The 19,950-nt window shown below is 47.1% G+C and overlaps 1 protein-coding gene and 1 long non-coding RNA gene across 3 annotated transcripts in view; one reads left to right on the top strand and one right to left on the bottom strand.

The window, feature by feature from the left end:
* LOC126522754 (uncharacterized) overlaps nucleotides 1-19,950 on the bottom strand; it is a 690,505-nt gene that overhangs the window by 645,156 nt on the left and 25,399 nt on the right. The gene's annotated exons all lie outside the window — the stretch shown is intronic.
* LOC129382501 (uncharacterized) overlaps nucleotides 1-19,950 on the top strand; it is a 51,461-nt gene that overhangs the window by 16,094 nt on the left and 15,417 nt on the right. Inside the window, exon 2 of one of the 2 annotated variants that reach the window (XR_008610595.1) lies at nucleotides 655-808. The exons of the other annotated variant lie outside the window; for it this stretch is intronic. This is a non-coding gene — a long non-coding RNA (uncharacterized lncRNA). The remainder of the gene's footprint in view (nucleotides 1-654; nucleotides 809-19,950) is intronic. 2 annotated transcript variants of the gene reach the window in all.

Raw genomic sequence — 19,950 nt, 5'->3', positions numbered from 1 at the left:
GCAAGAGGTCGAGCCACTCGTCCCACTCTTTCATTAGACAAAGAACGCGCATAACTGTGACGCTGTCTCGCCGTCATGACAGTTGATACCGCGTCCATCACCTTCCCCCGTCCGCATTTCCTCGGCATCACCGCTAGCGGAAGTGCCTGCCTGCCCGCATGCTGGCCCCCTCTCGATCAGCAACGACAGTCGACGCGCTTACAATCCTAACAAAGGAATGTGTACGCGTTACCGGTTTTTCAGTGGGGGTCCTTTTCAACTCCTTTAAAAATCGCCGGCACCTTCTTGATCCTTCGTGATGCTCTGCGGGAATCCCATCAACCGTGACACGGAGTTGACGCGGATCTCTTTCGACGCGGGCTCCAATGCGGAAATGCAGCCGCAGAACAGAGGGATCACTCGAAGGGAGGGGGGGGGGGGGAGTCGTCGCTTTAGACCGTGCGGCAATTGTCTCTGTCTGGTTTTATTGTTAGCGTCGAGGCGTTCTTCTTTCTATTATTCTTGACGCCGCTCGTGTGCGAGCGCTCAGAACCTCACTGCGCTTCGCAAACGTCGTAAGTGAATCTCGCACGCCCGCCAGATCGAAAGCTGTTAAGCTGGTGACGGCGTAAGTAAGCGTCCGACGATCACTGCATTTTTTTTTTTCTCCTGCAGGATTTCGCCGTTATATATGCGGAATGGCATTGTCTGGCTGCAAGACATTAGGATCGCTTAAAATAGAAAGAAAGAAATATTTACTAAAGCACTGGAGGGGTGCTTGTTTCAGCGGAGACCTGATACAACAAAAGTTCTGCTCATCGATATCAATGTAAGCGATCTTTATTCAAACAAATTTTACTGAATTAGAGATCGTACGTATATATGGCTATATCATGTGGTGTATGTTAAAAACGACGGCGGCATTTCTAATCCGGTGAAGAAATAGTAATACTCGATTAACTTGGACGATCATTAAGTCAGTACAACGTCGCAGTTACTACGCAGCGCAAGCCGGCTACGAGAAAAGTAGTGGGCAAAGTGGGCCGGTCCCGGAGAGAGTGCAGTCCAACACCGCGCCTGAAAGCGCGAGCTCTCGCTAGGAAACAAGACAACCAAGCGTCACGGAGCGCACGTGTCGAGTGTTTCAACGAGCTGGCTGGCTTTGGAACAAGAGAAGCAAGAGTGAGATTGCTCGTTTTATTCTTGAGCGTGTGTCAGGTATAGCTTTCACCAGGTCGCTCTCATCAAAGTTGATTTGGAGAAAGCATTCCCGATAAGGGGGATAAATTTACAAGTTATCGGAGGCCTGGGGATGGAAGAGAATTGTTTTTTTTTTTTTTTTTTTTTGCGAGAGAAACAGTCTGCAATAATTTTTTTACTAGCAAATTGATGTATGCGCGTCAAGTCATCCGCTGTGCGCGAAATAATATTCAACTATTCCACAGAATCTTCGCCCGCCTTTTGGGAGCAAATGCGACGCGATAACTCACTTCTCCCACTTGAAAGGGGTGGATGTCGTGCAAAAGGATAGACAGTTGGGCGAGTTGGTACGGTAACATGGTCTTGGCTTGTAGCGCGAAGTGAACACGGACACAGAAAGGAGCAGACAGGACGAGCGCCTTTCTGTGTCCGTGTTCACTTCGCGCTACAAGCCAAGACCATGGGTGGATGTCGGCCTTGCACATTTGGTTATGTGACAGTTAGCCTCGCGTTTCCTATGCTTTCGTGATGCGGCACATCCGTTTCCATGCGGGATACTGCAGTGACGTTCATCCGCCCTTGTTCAAAATTGTTCTCTGTATGGGGTCCAAAAGGAAGTAGTTTATGAAGTTTTATTTCTTCAGAGTAAACTTATTTAGTTCATGTCGTAAAACATTGGTTAGGGACGTTATTGACGCCTTCCCATGTCAGTAGAGCGTTCTACATTTCGTAATCATCGCTTATTTGATGTGTTAAATCCCGTTATGAAAATGTGTGTTTCTCCGGAAGCAAACACTTTATTTTTTGAACTCGACGCCTCCTGTAAAGATGTCGCAGAAGAGTAAGGGATTCTTTGCTACCTAGGGCACACATTGTATATTGTCTAAAAAGCCAGAAATCATTGCTTCATTGACTGTTGCAACGCAATGTTTTTTTTTTTGGGGGGGGGGGGGGATGTCCTGTAGAGAACATTGAAGAAAGAATTAGAAGTTAATCAGGTCACCATCCAATGCTTTGATTTGACAAAAAAACCGAACCTTGCCGTAAAAGAAATATAAATTATGGGGTTTTACGGGCCATAACCACGATCTGATTATGGGGCACGTCGAACTGGGGGACTCCGGAATAATTTGGACCACCTCGAGTCCTTTACCGTGCACATAAGTCTAAGTGCGCGTGCGTTCTTGCATTTCACTCCCATCGAAATCCGGCCGCTGTGGCCGGGATCTCATCCCGCAACCTCGTGCTTAGCAGTACAACACCATAGCCACTAAGGAACTACGGCGGGTAACCTTGTCATACGACCTCATTCTTTCTTATTGGATTCCATAGTCTCTGGAGAGCAAGAATGATAGATAGACATGCCGAACCACCCCGAGCAACGAACATCTTTCCAGAAGTAATAATTCAATTACACGGGATATAGGAGTGTTGTAGTGAATCTCTAGGCTGGTTTCATTTATTTGATTTCTGTTTAAATTTGCCTGCTTATTGACTTGTGTGTTTAGAGCAAGTGCTTTGCTTCACTGTAGTACCGAGAAAAGAAAAGTTCGATTGTGGCCTAATGTTCCGAGCATCCGGCTGCTGTGCTCGACGGCAGAGGTTCCATGTTCACATGGCCACAAATTATTTTATTTTCTTTCAAAGTGAGGCGAGACAGGAACCTACCTACCAACCAACCTGCCTACCCACCGCAAGGTGCCGAGAGCGAGGCAAAAAATGATTCGCATTAAACACACACAATGTAAATTTCAATACAACACAAATAGCCAACGGCACGTCGTACGTACCCCTCTTGAACAAAATTAGGGGACACCCTACGGTATGGACCTCAGATTTTGCTACGGCTTGCAAATATGTCGTCTCTGTTTGACAATGTTATTCAGACGGTTGTGGTACGGCATAAGCAAGAATTAACGGTCCCTTTTTAGTCTGAGAAATGTTGGAGTGGTCGGGGGGGGGGGGGGGGGGGGGGTAGTGTTCTTTTGCCCTGAACAGCACATTATGTGCAATATAAGCTATTAGTTATACTATATAATATACTCACTTTTTTAATGTTTGCCCTGAGGGATGAAACGTATGAAGCATATGCAAGTTATATGTATACACATGTATAGTTGAACGACGCAGTATACACCATGTGAATTCGATTGTACACGGAGGAAGTGTTAGGATCCACCCATTGCTCTGGCACTAAAACGCAACTATTCCTCTAATATATGTAACGCCGCTTTCACCGCACGTCAGCTACGTGAAGGAAAGCATCAGAACCACTATACGAATGTGTGCAGTAAAATGAGATGGCCATCACTGAAAATCCAAAGAAACTGGTTTTGTGGAAGATTGTAACGTAAAATAATTGCGCCTGAGGGCATGCTGGTGGGACAGCGTATTTATTTCTCTGTAAACGCATTGTAATTTGATGTGTCATAGGGTGTGTATTTTGTATTGAATCGTAGGCCCATCGTGCCGGTAGTAGTGGCGATAATAGTGCTGCCGTGTGTGGCTCTCGAGACACATTCAAAGCTGTTTGTCATAGATTTTTCCTTTGAGAGCCACCCAGCAAAGTTGTTGGAAAATTCGTAATTTACAGTACACAAAAATAAAGGAAAAAGAAAGGAGACAGGGAAAAGGCAGGGACGAAACGAACTCGTGCGTTGGGAGCCGCATGTTTGGTTGACTCAATATGCCAAACAAGCCATTCTCTCTCTCTCTCTCTCTCTCTCTGCAATTTCACTGCGAACTATCAGCCGATCCAGAGCAACGTAATTAACTTAAATTTTTAATGGCTTCATACAAGGGATTACCTTTACGATATAATTAGCCGCTAATATAATGAACAATCAACTGTATTGCGTACATTTTGCGTTCTATTCATGTTCACCGCTTGTATACATACGTCTTTTTCACTATTCTCTGTGTATCTTATCTTCATGACCATACAATTTTTGTGAAGTTATTGGATCGTTTGCCTGTTAAACACTTGCGGAAATATGTTTCCCTCTTTTCTTTTTTTTCCGCGTCAATGAAAGGTTTTTATTTCTCTTTTCGTTATATATTTCTTCCTCCGAATATTGTGGTTTACTTATATACATTCATAGTTTAGTTCCATATTGCTGATACAACTTGGCAGGCATGCATAATTTTGTATTAAACATACGCATTGATAGGACGCACCACTTGCGGTTTTTACTTGGGGCCTCCTCCTATATCATACTTTAATTACAGGCGTGCATTCTGATATTTTTCAATAAAACAAACTGAAAAATTGCAACAATATGGCTGACTGACCTGCAGTTTTCAGAGACAGAGTTACCTGTCTATAGAAGCTAGGAAAGGAGCCATTAATTTCCTGTAATAGGACTCAAAGACTCAAACGTGGGGTTGGATGATATGCCGATTCTCATAATCTACTCAAGCCCATGCTATTATCCCAGGAGCTTGCAAATTCCAGGAAAATTCTGAACTAGAGGGGATTCGTAGGCGAAGTGAGAAGTGTAGTCGACACATTAAAAAAGCAATAAAGACGAAAACAGCTGGAGTACATGGGCGTAGTAACGCTTGGACATGTTGCACATATGGCTGGGGGGAAAAAAAAAAAAGGGGTGGGGGAAAGAAAAGGAAAAAGAGAGAGAGATACACACGCGAGACAGATTGACAAGGCAAACATATGACCTGGAAAGTTAACTAGTCATAAAGTGTAAACAATTGCAGCTTAAAGATACCAAAGGAAGCCGCGCTTTGGTGAACTAGCAACAATATCATCTTCTCACGACGGCTAGATAGTATAAGGTTGTCATATTCATTCTTGGAAGTGAGCAGATCGGGTGGTTTCTGAGTGAACCCGTAGGTAAGGAAATAGGAGCAGATAACGGCGGAACAGTACAGGCAGAAGTCACAGTTGACCCTTTTTCTTTCTTTCATTAAGTGTTCACATTCCGACTTTCCCGAATCGTGACTTCGATATTTCTTCAATTCTTGAGTAATCCGTACCTCGGGGAACCAAAAGATGAAGTGAACGGGACCGTAAACGCAATGAGCGGAAATGCAACTTACGAAATTCAGGGTCCTTGCACCACAGTGGCAAAGTATGGGGGCGTGAACAAAACCAGGCGCCCCCTCTCCGAAGTCGACAGTCGTATCTTTGGAATGCATTTTTTCATCATTTTCTGACTGAACAGCACTCTAGGCGCGCTGCCAGGCAAACTTTTCCGCAGCCACTAAAAGCTTATCTCTCCGCCTCGCTCTCTCTAATAACTCTAGTTTCCTTTTTTTTTTATTCTTCTTTGAAGAGTGCTTATTTGGGCTAGTTGATAGAACGTCAACATACTGAACAAACATCTACTTTCAATCGAAGGATAAGGAAATGTCACCGGTATTTACGGTCAAGTGTCATATATACACGCATACACATCGTTTATATACATGCCACGCGCTCAGTGTCTCGCTAAACGGAAGGACGTAGGCTCGAAGTGCGTGTGTGTGCATACCTTCTGGCACGCGAGCAGCGACTGCTTGCCCTTGGCTACAGCTAACCGGGCGCGGGTGCCTCTCGCTGACCAGCGTCTCTCTCTCTCTCTCTCTCAACTCAAATTCTCGCGTCGACTATATCGGAAGACAACCGAGCCAACCCGCCTCGCAAGACAGGGCGGACAGACTGGACGCGCTAACATAACGGACGACTTGGAAGCCGCCGTCGCCGCGACGTGGCCAGTCGGATGTCAATATACGCGCGGTAAAAACGGGGGAACCGCCGCCGCCGCCGCCGCCGCAGTTAACACGAGATCGATAGAGCAGAGCTCCTTTTTCGCGGTCATAAAAGCCGCGCCGAAACTGGGCAGTCGCACGCGAAAGCGATAAACAAAACACGGGCCGAACGGGGTATTAAAAGCCGGTTGGCATTCGACGCGCACGAAAAGAATTGCGTATGCATGCGCCTGCCTACTTCGAACTGCTTGTGCATTATTTCTTGCGTCATTTATTTAGTTTCTTTTTTTCGCGGCACTTTCCTCGTTATTCCGCGACCTCGTGTGAACGGAGATAAAATTGACGAAGTATTAGGAGCGAGTCGACAAGTGGCCAAAAAAGAAAATGGGAAAGTGGGGAAAAAGAACAAAGCAGAAGAAAAACGGATCGGAAAGCGATGGACGGCGGAAGAAATAGATAAACGATAGACCGGCCGAGACGGCGTCTAAAGAAAACACGCACACACATACTCTCACGCGCATTTATTCACAGTCATGCGTCACACCGGTTCATTTTCTTGCAGGAAGGGAAGTTGAATGGAACACGTCTATGCGAATATATACAAGGTGAATTAAACGAGCTGCGGTAATATTCTCGCTCAGGTTATTGGGCCATTGCCACAGGCTTAGTGGGCATTACACCTGCGCATCAATGGATCGATAAGCCTGGGAGACTGGAGAATATTTATTTATACGGATGCGAAGGCGGCTGCGGCATCATTTCTGCCATCTTACATCGTTCGTTATATAGCATCTGATTATTTAATAGGCAGTTCAACTTGCGTTTCACCTCAGGCTTACTGTCCGGACCAAAACACTGGTACAACGCAGCTGAAAAGTTTACGACGACAGAGTGCCGCAAATGTGTATCTTATTCGAAAGGAGTACTCTTGACGTTGCTACCTGAAAGCTGTTGAAATGCGACCAATATTTTTAAATACATATGTATATATATTTTAGAATGTTGCCAGTTCAGTTACGATGGTGTATCGCGGTGAAGTTCGGCACATGGCCGAAGGGGCAATGTCCACAATTGCTGGACATGTTCGCGAGGGGACCCGGTGAAATATGCTCAAGTTAAAGGGGTGTCCCTCGTAAACTTGGCGCCAAAACTGCACGTACAAGTCGAGGCGTATACCAAGTGCAAACGGTTCCTTCCTTTCAAAGCGGCGTACATGAGACGCGTTCGTAGCATCGCAATCACCACACACAATTCACATTCAAGAAAAAACAAAATGAACGTTAGTTTCTGTGACCGTATACTTTCTCTTGGTTATCGTTATATTCCAGCTTTACGTAAGTGTGCACCCCCGCGCGAAGCTCGACTGAACGGCCTCGCCTACAAAGTCGCAGGCGTGAGACAAATCGCCGAACGAAACAGGTGCGCACGCGACCTGCACTCCAAAATAGGCCGGAACTAAAACGAAGGTCGCGTCGCTGTCAAGATCTACACATCGAAGGCGCCAGATTTACATGCAATAATTCAAATCGCCGCGAACACGCCCTCAAGTGGTGCCGAAGCAAAAAAAAAAAAAAAAATAATAATAAGGTCGGCAAGGAAAGTTCAGATTTCTGTGCCACGCCGTCCGATCGCGCGGTGATCGCTTTTTAGCAGAAAGTACGGGGATCCGAAGCAGCTCTATGTAAGTCGTTTGCCGCTTTCTCTTTTCCGATATCGAGCGAACTCCGAGAGCGATCGCATTCGACTAGGCAGGGAATGAAGTGGTCTTTGCAAATTCATGCCGATCTCACCGTGAGATATGGACAAATGCAGGGCCGACGCCCTTCTTCGACGTGGACAACATCGAAACGCATGCGCCTGACCTCTTCGTGACACACACACAAAAAAAAAGACAGCGGCGCCTGCAGTCACGCGCGTGTATTCGTGGTGCAACGCAGAAATGCAGCCAAGGTTTCAGTGTATACGGCCCGATTTATCAGGCAACCTGATTTATGAGAGAGTTTTATCGTTCGAGCACGCGGCCATGCACTTTTCTTTTTCGTTCGCCATAGCGTAGCTGCACAAATGTCCTGAAGCTTCGTGGTCACCAGCGGTCGAGGTAGCCCAGGCGCTGGTGTTTTAGATACTACTTATTCTTGGTTTTTAAGGGATCATTGCTGTTTAAATAAGAAGATAAGATGTAGTGGTCATTGCATGCGGTGGCTGACGGAAGGGAAACTGGAGCGTGACCGAGTGAGTGAGTGAGTGAGTGAGTGAGTGAGTGAGTGAGTGAGTGAGTGAGTGAGTGAGTGAGTGAGTGAGTGAGTGAGTGAGTGAGTGAGTGAGTGAGTGAGTGAGTGAGTGAGTGAGTGAGTGAGTGAGTGAGTGAGTGAGTGAGTGAGTGAGTGAGTGAGTGAGTGAGTGAGTGAGTGAGTCCACTGTGGGGTCCTGCACTTCTTCAACATGACTGAGCTCTGTGACCGCCATTGATTGTGCGGGTAAAGCGTCTGTGTGTGCGCCGCGCAAATGAGTTATTTTTCCTCTCCCTCCCCGTTTCCTTTTGCCCACAGTGTAGGGTTGCAAATCAGGTGCAATAGGTTAACCTCCCTGCATCTCTTCTTCTTCTCTCTCTCTCTCTCTCTCTCTTTCTCTCTATCACACACACCAGCATACATAAAACGTTTGTTGCACGTTGAGTCAGTGCTGTTTCATAATTTCCTTGAGCGCTATAAAGTGCGCATCTCTATCAAGTAGCCTCACTCCCTTGTAAGATAATGCAGTCTCTAAATGACGTCACAGTAACCAGACGACGACGATGATGATGACGATGATGCCAGAAGAGAAGAAAGAAAGAGCAACTGCAAGCATCGGCTACACTCTCTCGCTCTGCAGTAAGCCATGTCCACGGTTCGCTCCAGTCATTCAGCCATTCTGCGCAGTAAGCGTATAAGGCCGTCAACATCGTCACGCGCGCGCGGCAGCGGCCGTTGCTTCGCGACGTGAGAAACTCGGCAAGCGGAGACATTCTGTAAGACAAGGAGTGCATCGTGCTCTCGCGGCCGCCAAAACAAGGCAGGCAGCACACGTTTCTCACACTCGGCATGCTATAGCAACAACATGTTGCGTCACGTATAAGAGGGACGCACGGCCTGTTCGGAAGGAAGGAATGCACCGGTAGGCACGCCGCGTGTCAAGAGAAGGAGAACGCGTCCGGTGGAACGCGGACTCGCCGCGCAGCTGCTGTGATGTCTCGGCTGCCAGAATTAGATTTTTGTTTTCCCCTCGAATGGCGCGTGTTGGTCGCGCGCCACGAGGGCCGGTCATTTATGAGACCCGTTAAGTCCCGTGACGCGCAGCGTCTATCTCGAACGTCGATGACGGCGATCTGTATGGCGATATGGTGATGAGAAAGGGTGAACAAAACTGACATAGGCAGCCTTTAACGACAGAGATTTCAATCATGGCGCCAGGCCCACGTGTCATCGCATAATAAAAGCCTTGAATTCCGTTTCTTTTACGAAAGCTTTGAGCGAACAAACAAAACGCTTCCTATATATATATATATATATATATATATATATATATATATATATATATATATATATATATATATATATATATATATATATATATATATATATATATATATATATAGTTCTATGCTTCTTTGGTTCACGGTCATTGAGCAGCAGTTTCGGAGAAAATTTGAGTGAGGTTATAGTCGAGCGTTCTCATCACGCGCTGCCCTCGTAACTACAGAAGAAGTTGAATGTCTGTTTTGATAAACTAGCAGGACTGACCACGCCAGTGAGTCAAGATCAACGATCATGAACAAAGACGAAAAATTCTTGCAAGAAAGGACGGAAACAGTCAAACACGATTTTGATACAGTTTGGCTGCGTGCACTCGTCGAAACGTATAGTTAAGAAAGAAGGAGGTATACGGTGGGAAAAGACTATACGGGGATATCTGGAGGCACCCACCGTGTCTCGAAATCCACACCGAAGTCAGTCTATTTCAGAAATTGCAACGACATTCGCGTTATTTTCTGAGCCAGCTACGCATGATACCACGGTACAAGAGCATCCTTCTCTTAGGATGGTCCTGGACGCCTGTCAGTGCAACGCACCCCGAACAAAGTTTCACTGGACATTGTAACAAAGGCAGAAATTAAGGGGGTGCTGGAGAGAGAGCGTATATACGTTCGAGAGGTAGTACTGACACTCTTCGACTTACGTTTCTAAGCCACTAGAAAAATGACGACATGTGTCGCTGGGCCTTGCGTCAGGGCTTCTGTAGCACGTTTGGCGCGCGGAAGCTCAGGATCGTAAAGGTCACGCGCTTTCGTTATCCATGGGATTGGAAGCCATGGAGGTTTTACAGGTGCGCTCAGCCTGGCTCCAGGCATGATCACGTGGAGAATGGATTTGAACGTTTCGAAAATATTGATTGTCCTTACGATAAATATTTTGTGATTGCAGATAGCAAAGGAACTCCAAATAAAGGCAACGGGCGAGCACGAAGCGATCGAACAGAAATGATAATCGTAGCGTTTCACGGCCCGAGCATGTAACAGATGTGAAATGTATTATGGAGACGTCTCAGGAGGAAACGTGGGGTTGGGCAGGCCATGCAATGCATATATATAATCGGTTGCCTATAATACGGCAACGCTACGGGAAGGAACAGCCGTGGAGGGCCGCAAAGGATCAGATGAAGAGATTAGACCAGGAATTTTGTAGTCAAAGGATGAGTTCGGCTGATACGGAACAGAGGTAACCGATAATGTGTGAGAGAAGCCTTGGTCCAGCAGCGGACTTAAACGACGACGGCGACAGTGACGATGATCACGATGTTTCGAAACTATGGCAAAATGTAAGCATCGTAAACAGCTGTTTATGCGTGTCCACTTTAGGATTCATTCCCGCTTCTTCCCCCTCCGCTGTCCAGCTTCTGTAGAAACAGCCAAACCCTTTACCGTCCTTCTTCGCCGCGTGTTATAAGGCAAAGAAGGGAGCCTAGTATTGTTCGACTTCACGAGAAGATACGCGCGTGTCCAACCCATTTTTTTCCCGCAGTAGACACACACGGCGCGCTTTCCTCTCGAGACATCGCTCTATGCGGAGTCCGGTTTCCGCCGCTGGCGTCGACCGCACGCGGTCCGCACAGCACACGCATAATCAAACCGGCCAAGCGAAGTTAGCGCTCTCCCGGCGCGCGCTGGGCATCACACGCAGCGCGCCGAGGCCGGCGAGCGTGACTGCACGGTTGCCGAAAAGGACTCGACGACGCGAGGGCCACAATCTACGCGAGGCACGCTAAGCGTGGGAACTATCTGGCGCTCGTTGGCGGCTCCCCACGGTGCCGCGCTGAGGCATCACGCCGCGATTTTCTTTTGCATCGTTTCCTCCTGCGCGCATTTTACGTTCTTTTTGCATTGCCTTTGTTTCATCCATTCCTCTCCCCGAACAGCGTGGTTTACGCGTGCGATGCCGGTGCGCAAGTAGCAGGGAAAAAAACAAAAGAAAGGGAAAAAAGTACAAAAGGAAGAGTGGCTCCACGTGAAATAACGCAAGTCTCTGTTCCTTTCCGGCTTTGTTTTTGCTATGCGACGGTTACGGCATCGCGCTTACACGAGAACTGCTGCTGCTGTTGCTGCGGAGGTAGCTCGCTGAATCAGACCTAATTTCCTAGGCATTTTTTTGTTCGCTCTTTCTTATTTTGCTCCCCTACCCCATCATGCATTCGTAATAGGTATTTTAGAGGCATTTCTAGGGGGGGGGGGGCGTCGTCATGAGATCGGCAACACGACAGCCGGAACTGAGGGGAGCTACGCTTACACTCACTTCCGGAAGAAAATTGGTCTGAACGCAATTACGCTATAGTGCAATTACGCATTCGCGGCGTGAGAATGAACTTTCGTAAGCATGTTTCACAATTTCAGTTTACCGGTGGCTTACACCGCCATTCCTCTCTCTCTCTTCCTTCCTGTGCCAATTTAGCGGAAGGATACAATAACAGCGTGATGGTTTAATAACAGGGCTCAACTGCTATGCTTCGTTCTGTGGTAGAACGTGTGGCGTATGATACTCCGGTGTGTATGTACAGCCAACCACAAAACACCACTAAAGACCACAGAAGACCACGAGATCTGACAAAAAAGCTGAATATCCCAGCAGCCTCACAACGCAGTCTGGTATTCGCATTTCTAGCCTCTACTGGAATATGCGAACAATATTGTGATGTGCGGTTTTACTGACTACTGTTTTGCAGGCTGCTCCGAAAGTCAACGTTTTCTAAGATACTGTGATAAGTAAACTATTTGTGGTTGACTACGTGTACGCTCATCGCCAAAAGTATACGGGATACGTTGCGTGCAACCGCCAGGCTGACTACACGCTCCTAATGGAGTTCCCATGGTGCGCTGTAAGTTCCAGCGCCCTGGGAGATGAAAAGAGCCCTCGCACCCAGCATCCATATAGGTCGGGGGTATCAATAGCACCACGGGAACTGCACCACACAGCCGAACAACATATTGGACGTTCGCGCGGAGTAGCCTGCGCACTTTCAACAAAGGTTGTACATACTCGAAACGCATGCATATTCTAAAGCAGCGGCTGCTGCGGCGCAATGAATGTTTCCTTTTTTCAAGTTCTGGCGTCCTACTTGAGCTATCAGCCGCCATGAAAGAGGCGTAATCGATAATGTACACCCCACTTTGGTTAACGGTGTCAACTGTTACTTGTCGTAAGACGTGTCTAAGGCCTTTCTTTTACCACCTAAATAGCCAAATTATTCAAAAGTCAACGCAACAGAAGCTACGAATCAACGGATACGACCAGTCACTACGACCAGCTTCTAAAAGACGAGTGTTTGTGGTGCGTTATGCGAGTACGTACGAACAGGCCCGTGCGTATCCGTCACTGTACGTGCCGAGCAAATACTTGCAGCTTTCGTCCAAAAGCCTCTTCGCGCCTCACGAAGCCGTCTCCGTGCTCTAGTACAACAGTAGATTTAGCCGAAAACTGCAGCACGTGGCGTTCTCTGATTATGCCTTTACTTGTTCGCGCTGGAGAGCACACCCGAAGCGGCAACAACCTTGACACTTAGAGAACTCTCTGACTACTCGGAACAGTTTCCGAACTCACGCGCCCATGCGCACAACGACTGCGGAATGCCTAAGCAACGGAGCGCCGCCAACGCCAACATTTGCGAGTAGTCGGAGGCGAGACGCCCGGAGAGCGGCACAAGGAGTCGTCTTTGAAGGGCGAGGAATCTGTAACGACCGGCTGCGTAAACTGGGCCGTGGGTGTCGCGTGGTCCCGGTGGCCTTCGCCCGCGGGGCGTTTCGATGAGTTGACTGCACAGAAAGAGTCATCCATGCATGGCAGGAGCGACAGGTATTTTCGATGTAACTGGGGGAAGTTTGTTGCGCGAGGCTTAGTTTGGGACTTTGTCTTTTTGAGTCAGAACGTGCTATTAAACGCCCCGTTACACCAAGATGGCACGTCGCAACTTCGAGTACTTGGCAGAATCTTACGCTGATTTCTTGTTTTCTCTTTCAAGTAACATTACGGCTTGATGGCGCGTAAGCGTTTAGCATAAAGTCAACTGAAATCTGACATGCGAGGAAGGTCCAGAATTGCTGCTCACTGAAGAAGCATCTCTGCGAGTCACCCATGCTTAAAGAAATTATGTGTTTCGCATGAACATGCTATAAACCGACTATAGTGCGCGCATACTTAGGTATTTCATAGAGAACAACTGCGCAGAAGTATTAAGGCTTATATCAAAAGGGGCCATTGTAATACGTGACCTCTTAGTGTTATATTTACTATCCTCAGCACAGATATGTTTCTCAGCTGATATATAGGTGCTTTCTGGCGTGCAGACAACCGCCTTAGAATCTTTATGGTAGTCTTCGTTCTATAACTTGCATTTCTATATAACTTGTACATAAGGAGTGCGTCGGCTTGTGGGGCTCCAGAGATACTTTGTAGACTATAGTATTCATTTACTTTCTGCGAAATAGACGTTAAGGAATCTACAAGGCCGCAACAGAATAAGGAAAGTACACTTGTTAATTCATTCGGTCTATAGACAGCATATAGCCATAATATCGTCAGGATGAGTTTATAAGAAGGAAAATCTGATATTTTTTCGACTTATATTTACCGACTTCTTGTAAAACGAACTCTCCACATACCTACAGATGGCAGCAAACCAAATAAAATACACGTTGCTAAATACTTTTTTATAGACACTTTATAGGCATTATGTAATCAAGACGACAAGTTTCTAAAAAGACAAAGTGGTCGACTAAATGTCTGTGTAATCTACAGACTGTATAAATTCATTTTTGTAAGGGCAGCGCGTGAACGGTGAACTCCATGGGCGCCGTTATATTTGTGCTCTGACAGAACGTGGATCCATTACACGGCTATGCAACGGACATCGCTTCCGTTTTATAACCTCCCTTATAAAGGGAGGTTATAAAAGAGAGAGAGGGGGAGACAAACTGACAAAAAAGAGAAAGAATGAAAGAAAGAAATATGTAAAGAAAGAAAAGAAGGACAAGGAGAAGAAGCGCAGCCTTAAGCGGCCTCGAAAATAGCTTACGAAGGAGGTGTCGCTGGCGCGTGGCGCTACACACGCCTGCCTTCATGGCGTGCAATATAGGGCGGAAAAAGACAGCGTCGTCGCCACCGCCGAGAGTGGGACGCCTTGTCGTCGTCGCCTACAACGAGGCGTGCCGAAAAAAAAAAAGAAAGAACGTTCCGCTCTGCCGTTCCTCCGCCCTCCTAACGACGCGCCGCGCGCGCGCTAGGCGAACAAAATGGGCGACCGAGTCGCCTAAATGTGGCGACGATGGCTGCACGTCTCGGAATCGGCGGGTTGCTGGAAACGGCAGAGAGTGTCTTATAAGAAGCAGCTTGTGTCCGGCTGGAGTCGCCGTGGAGCAGTTTCAAGTGCGGCTCGAGAAAACGAGAGACAGAACCGACAGGGAGGACGAGGAGTGTGGGAAAGCTTGAAGCGAAGACAGACCGAACGAATGAACGCACACTACGAAGCGGATCATGGTGTGTGTTCGTTTCTTCTGTCCGTCTTCATATCCTGCGTTCTTCTACCGTCAAAAGCAAGGAGGATGAAGAGCTCAGGGGAGGTCTCCGTAAGCCCCACTGTTAGGGCGGCTGCCGCTGCGTTGGAGAAAGTGTGGCGGAATTAGCGTGTCACTTTCGCGAAGAAGCAGTAGAAACAGCAACGCTACCGTAGCAACTGCACCTCTATTCGCGACCGTTGGCAGCCGTTGGCATGCCTGTGCTTGCACCGCACACGGAGCTGCATGTCAACACTGGCAGTGCGCATCTTGTGTTCGTATAACGCTTTTATAGTGAACTGTAACGCTTTCTTTGATGCTGCGTCCTGCAATCACTGCGATGCAATCTCGGTTGCACGGCACGCCCGTGCGGCGAAGGCGAGACGAACTTCTGGATCGGCTGGTGGGAAAGGATGCGAGCGAAAGTGTACGAATAGGAGAAGGAGGAAGGTGGTCCACCTAGGTTGAGAAGCCTTCACATCCGGCTTCACGAAGTGACGTGAGGGGGCCCATTTCGTTTCCTTCCTCTAGGGTCAAAACTCATATTGAACCAACTAGGCCAGCGTCGCACGCTTCTGCTCCATTGCTATTCCCACCGATCAGACAAATGGGGAATGGTAACGCCTGCCACCTGGTTGACACAAGTCAAGAAGCAGGAAAGGAGAAACATACCGATACAACCTGTGCCTCTGTATGTTTTTCTTCGTGGATGTGTCTTCGAGCAGTGTTAATTATGTACTAAAAACAAAGTGATATCTATAGCAATAGCATCTCTGATACAACAACGGAAAGAATGCACGCAGAACCGCATTCGCTGAACGTCAACTATACCGGTTAGCACTTGAGTGCGCGCACGTCCACTCCAGTTGATCCGATGCATCCATGCAATACATAGTCTTAGGCCCTAAGTATAACCTGCTCGCCGTTTCGAATTCGACATTGTTCCTCTTTTTTTTTTTTTCAGCCTTTTTCGGTCGTAATAAATAATCGCACCTCGTACACAATGGAACGTATGTGTCCCCCACAGAAAGGCTGTCTGTCTGAAATGACCATAAACGATGGAGAGATGAAGACAGAGAGTGTCGGTAGCCGCGGACAGCGTTTTGAGCTCGAGGCTAAGCGAGCGACGGTGGCGTGCAGCCGCAACAGAAATTGACGTCCTTGCTTCTTGAAAGAGCGGTACGTCTCTCCGCACGCCCTCTAGCATTTCACCGAATACAACCATGCGCGTACACGCGCTCGATGTCGTGTAAGGAAATTGAGGAACATGGGAAAAAAAACCATGTCTCGTCAAAGTGCGGCCATATTCACGTGGGCGATTACCCAACTCGGTACGAAAAGAGTGGGACTACAGCAAAATAGCTCTGTGGTACTTTTTTTTTTATATAATGCATATCGATCTGTGCTACGGCCATTACGATACTTCACCGCTTAACCCGGCAATCAAATCGATAATCAGCTTGTAACGCAGTGTTGAATTATCATGGTCCTGATGACACAACAATAAGATAACGAGGAAAATATTATGTGTTATTCAGATCAGACAATCTCACTGACTCTCCTTTCGCTCCTTCGACATATACCGTGATTAGCCGCGGAAGGGGTTAGGAAAGAGAAAATACGGGAAAACAACGAATAACTACAAGCCGAAGCCAAGTGGAGAGAGAAGCTTGAGGTGCATGGTCAATGAAAACGGAACGCGCACAAGGAGGTACCTTAGAGAAAGCGTTTTTATGTACACTTAATAAAAGCAGCGTATACTGCCGCAAATCGCCTTGTCGGCCTCCTTGGCACCGATAGTATGACGCGGCGGCGCCCTTGATTTGTTCTCTGGCTTCAAGTTAATCTTTTTTTTCGCTGCTTATTCTATTACGTGATAACGAGTAGATGGCGCATTCGGCATAGATGGCGCACATCTACATGTAATTATGGCGGCGAAAAAAAAAACACACTCGCTGCGTTGGTATAGCACAAAATAAATAAACACGACGTAAGTGAAAACACGTTCTTTTTTACTGTCAGACGTTTCGGCTGGTGGGCCGTCAGTGGAAACATTTCACAGTAAAAAAAAAAAAACGTGTTTTTACGTACGTCGCGCTTATTCTTTTGTGATATATATGTACACACACACCTCGTCGCAGCGTAAACTGAAACAGATATGCAGAAAAGAAAGTCCAAGAAAGCGCGCGTACGCACGTATGCGGGAAGTTCGTGCACTTCCCAGAGGCGTCTAACCTAAACGTTTGTTAGAGAATTGGGGCACACGTTCAGAAGAAAAAAAAAAAAAAGCTTACTTTTTCCTGAAGAGAAAACCCTCAGAACAATCAGTTCCACCTCTATAGCGCATTCAATACAACGCTACTCGTATACGATACGGCGCGCGCGCGATCTTATCAACCGACATTGTCGACAGCCAGGGACAGCAGGTATAGTGTGCTTCATCCGGTATCATTTCGTTGATCAATCTTGATTTGTATACCTGTGCTTCGACACTTTAAAGCAAGGGGACAACCGCGCAATACACCTACATTTGCGCTATAGCACTTCCTTCAGCACTCTAAGACATTTCAATTATTTCTTGCCCTTGTAACTCAACATAGCAGGAAACACGTCGTCTCGCAAGTGGCCCCTGAAATCGGTCGACAACCGCACAGCCCTCCTCCAAACTTTACGACGCCATTCTCCAATGAGGACGCTATAAAATCCAGGAAAGGGGGAGCAAGGGCGCACAAATGCCGCTCTCCTTTTTTTTTTCTTTTTTCTTCTTAATTTTCCGCTTTGCTGCCAAAATGAAGATACACAATGCTGTCAATGGGAAAACTCAAAACCAAAGCACACATGCAGGAAGAAGGAATAAGAGAAGGAGAAGAAAAAAACAAAAAGAAAATACGGCGACCCAACGCCGAGCGCCTCGGAGGTTTCTGTGTCACGACAACAACGATGACGGCAACCTAGGTGAGCGTGCAGAAAGGAAAGAAACGATGTAATAATAGAGAAAGAAAGGCCGGGACTTGTACTCGCCCCCCCCCCTCCTCCTCCACCATCTTTGGCCCTTCCCGTTTCCACCAAAAATGGAAACGGTGCATGGATACAGAAACAAGAGCAGCAACGGAAAGAATTACAGAAAGAAAAAGAGAAGAAAGCGAGGAAACTCCGGGCACGAGCGCTCGAAACAAAGAAAAAGAAATAAAGAAAGGAAAAAAAAATGAAAAAAAAGATGACCAACTTGCACGCACGAAGTCGACCATACGACGAAGCCAACAGCCAGAGAAGCGTTACGTCACGAAATGAGACCCGCTATGTGTGCGTGCGTATATACGTATATATATACACACTGGGGTTGCGCCGGGGGAAGAAGCCGCTGGACAAGCGAGCGAGTGAGCGAGCACGGCGTGACCTTTTCGTCGTATTCTCGGGCATTGTTTCAGTTCTTCCCTGGCTGCCCAGTTCTGCTTCAGGACGGGCAAAATGCTTAAGAGTTAACTGTACAGCCGGACGGAATCCTACAGAGACTCGCCGAACATTGCGTTCTGCGTGCGTGTGTGTGCGGGCGAAATCAACGTATACTGTCCTTGTTCCTAGCTTGCGCTGGTCGGTATGTGTGTATGTGTAAGTTCGTGCGCGATGTGTGTGTGTGTGTGTGTGAGTGTGAGTGTGTGTGTGAGTGTGAGTGTGAGTGTGAGTGTGTGTGTGTGTGTGTGTGTGTGTGTGAGAGAGAGAGAGAGAGAGAGAGAGAGAGAGAGAGAGAGAGAGAGAGAGAGACGAGAGAGATGCGCTTTATTAGAAAAAACATTTTTGCCGGCGCGTATACAACGGCTGGCATGCTAATCTGTAGAGGGATGTAGAATAGGATTAAAGGGTTCAACCGGAGAGTGAGTGAGTGAGTGAGTGAGTAAATAAATAAATAAATAAATAAATAAATAAATAAATAAGAAATGCACAAAATGCACCAGATACTGATATGTAAAAGTGAGATGGTGGGTAAATGTAGGCTTTTCTATATGAAATGGTGAACCTTGAAACCTTTCCAATTAGACAATTTTCTGACAGGTATTTGAACAATAAATCCCAAACCCGCCGCTGTATTGAAGGGCTGGGCATTGGACGTAAGATGCTGGGTAACGTTAATGGATCGTGACAAATCATTTGCATTTGTCACTCAAAAAATTGTCTCTCGTCGCGGTACACGGGGCATTCAAGTAGTATGTGCCCCACTGTCTCTAATATGCCACAGTTATCACGGTAGAAGTTAGCGGTACGCCCTATGCGGTACAGATATTTGCTCGTGTATTCGGACTCCTCGTCACCATTTAGCCTCTCTACCAGCGGACAGACCACAGACATCTTTCAGCCAAACGATAACTGCATATGATGAATCATTGCCAGCTTGTTTCACTCCGGCTGCGAGACCTTCGATCCCTCCATGGTGCCTCGCTCAGCCAAAAATCAACCTCGCAATACCTGGTATATCGGAAAAAGCGGATCTGTCATCACGAGCCCTTAGACAGCTCACGCTACTATATTTGTACGAGAACTACCGTGACTCTACGCATATATACACTGATGGATCTGTCCTTCCAAGCAGCTCCGCGGCGGCAATCGTCATACCAGCGAAAGCTACAACGATCAAATTTAAGACGACCCACGCGACAACATCGACGGCAGCAGAGCTCGCAGCGCTCTTTACTGCCCTTCATCCCATAGGTGATGAACCGCCACATAAGTGGACAATATTCTGCGATTCGAAGGCGGCACTGCAGTCTCTACTGTCACCTTTACGATGCGGACCGTACGCATATGTGTATATGTGTTCAAAACAAATAATAATAATAATAATGGGTCACTGTTTGACGCAATTTATTTTTCACACTTACTCCAGAGATATATGGCATGATCTCCAGTGGTGACAGTGTCCAGGGTGATATGTTTCGTGACATAATTTGTGACGCCTGAGCAGGAACAGAAATAGATATGCTTCGCTCAAGTAA

Source organism: Dermacentor andersoni, chromosome 6, assembly GCF_023375885.2.
Source record: "Dermacentor andersoni chromosome 6, qqDerAnde1_hic_scaffold, whole genome shotgun sequence".
NCBI classification, from domain to species: domain Eukaryota; kingdom Metazoa; phylum Arthropoda; class Arachnida; order Ixodida; family Ixodidae; genus Dermacentor; species Dermacentor andersoni.
This window is presented reverse-complemented; position numbering and strand designations above follow the sequence as displayed.